At 40.3% G+C, this 2197-nt stretch overlaps 1 long non-coding RNA gene across 1 annotated transcript in view; it reads left to right on the top strand.

The window, feature by feature from the left end:
• LOC111730702 overlaps nt 1-1291 on the top strand; it is a 3247-nt gene extending 1956 nt beyond the window's left edge. The window contains exon 2 of the long non-coding RNA XR_002776789.1: nt 940-1291. This is a non-coding gene — a long non-coding RNA (uncharacterized LOC111730702). The remainder of the gene's footprint in view (nt 1-939) is intronic.
• Nucleotides 1292-2197: the final 906 nt, after the last annotated feature.

Genomic DNA, 2197 nt, shown 5'->3' on the forward strand with positions numbered 1-2197 from the left:
TTCAAAGCAAAGAACCTAAAAATCTATATTGCAGAGTACATCGATTCCCAAGGATGTCAGCACAAGTGAATCATCATAAACTGTTGTTTGCCGGGAACTATGATAAGTGCTTTTATTTATTTATGCTCACAACAGTCCTAAAGAATACTATTACTGTCCTCGTTCTGCAGAGAAGGAAGCAGAGATACAGAGCTACCATGGAACCTGGACTTTAAAGCCCACATTTTAAGCCAACATACTGCACAGTTATTGGATCTGCAACTCTACATGTATGAAACTGTGTATATGGCCACTGAATCACAAAATGACCAGATCCGAACTGCTAAAAACCGAACAGATTATTTCTAGTTAGTAAAAATGCAATTAATTGCTTAATGATACAGGTCATTCTTCTAAGACAGACATCTCTCAGTGCCAAGACCTAGCCCTACCTAGTCTGGGGGATATTAAAGATACTATACTTCGAATAACAGCTTGGTGGAATCCTAGAAGAAGCTTGTCCTAACCACGCGGCTTGCATCCAGGTGTGCTTTGCTCATTCTTAAGGAATCCTCAACCTCCAGCCTCATGTCTGAGAACATAGGATGAGGGACCACAGACATTCTTAGAGGTTATTAGATCCAATATCTGAAATACCCAAACTCTTAGCAAATCGGGTAAGTTTCCAAAGAAATAACCCTAAGATACAGCAGGGAAGTAGTAATGGCTACTTTTAAGTTTTAAAGAGATAAATAAAAAGGATCCAACCTGTATCTTCTCCCCTGAGCACAGGACAGCCATTGACTTGTTAGAAGATCAGGCGAATTATTTTTAAAAGAATAATTTAAAAATAATTTAAAAAGCATTAGTGGTTGGTCACACTAAATGGAACCATCAAACCTCCTATTTCTGACAAATATTATGAAAACATAATAAGAAGCACTCCTAAAGGGAATTAAGGTACAGCCATGCACTGCACAACATTTTGGTCAACAACAGACTGTGTATGTGACAGTGGCCTAATAAGATTATAGTCTCGTTAAAATCTTTTATACTATTTTTTATGGTACCTTATCTATGTTTGGATATGTTTAGATACACAAATGCTTACCACTGTGTTACAATTGTGTTGCAAATGCTTACCATTGTGTTACTACAGTAGCATGCCTTACAGGTTTGTAGCCCAGGAGCAATAGGCTACACCATATAGCTAGGGTGTGTAGTAGGCTCTACCCTCTAGGTGCACTCTGTGATGTTCACTTAAGTGGCACATGAATGTAATTTCTATCTTGAATGAATCTTAGACACTGTAGACTGTGTTCACCTGTGTTGCTCTCTTTCTCCCCCTGGTGGCCATTTAGAAAACCTTACAGTCCCTGCCCAGGAAGATTTTTTTTTTTCCTGAGATTATGGTTTCTATGAGCTATTAAAGGCAAGAGCTGCCTCATAATATTATCTTCACACAAAGAGAGACTGATGAACAATGCAACCGACACCAAGGAAAGTGATTTTAACTCAAAGACAAAGATCACTATCCCTGAGAACACTGGTCTTACTCCAAGTTAACTCCAAGACTTTTTTGTTTCTTAAATCAGTAAGTCGCTTCCTTTTGCTTCTACCAGTTTGAGTTGCATTTCACCTGCAGTCGGAAAAGTCCACCTAAGATATTCCCCCCGTCCTCAAGTCCTCTCCAGTTTGCTGTTAGTCCCCTGCCTCTTCTCACAGACCCAGAACAAACGCTCCTGGTTTCACATCTCTGTCCCCGACTCGTAGTTGGTGGGCGCCCACATGACATGAGTCATGGCAGTGACAACACAAGCCAGTTTTCCACTCATGGTAAAGACAGCCAGTGGTCACCGAAGCCTCCACCTCTAGAATTCCATGAGTCTGAAACCATACACTCTTGTTTTTAAAGGTGTCTTTGGATAGAGAGGATAAAAACAAAGAATTTGTTTATGTCCAGCTTTGGAAGAACAGAAGTCTAGTCAGAAAGGCTGACCAAAGCTTGGGTGTCTCATCTTTCAAGTCTATTTAAAGATCTGTGAATACTGTTTACCTGCAGTCAGACCACCCATGATTTACTTAATGCTTCTCATCACATTTGCAGTTAATGCCTGTTTAATGTTCTCTTTCCCCACTAGGCTGTACACCCTAGGAAGGCAGGGCTGATGTCTGTATTTCTAAGAGTTTTATCTCAAACACACAGCACAGTGCCTGG

Source organism: Pteropus vampyrus, unplaced genomic scaffold (assembly GCF_000151845.1).
Source record: "Pteropus vampyrus isolate Shadow unplaced genomic scaffold, Pvam_2.0 Scaffold329, whole genome shotgun sequence".
Lineage (NCBI taxonomy): Eukaryota > Metazoa > Chordata > Mammalia > Chiroptera > Pteropodidae > Pteropus > Pteropus vampyrus.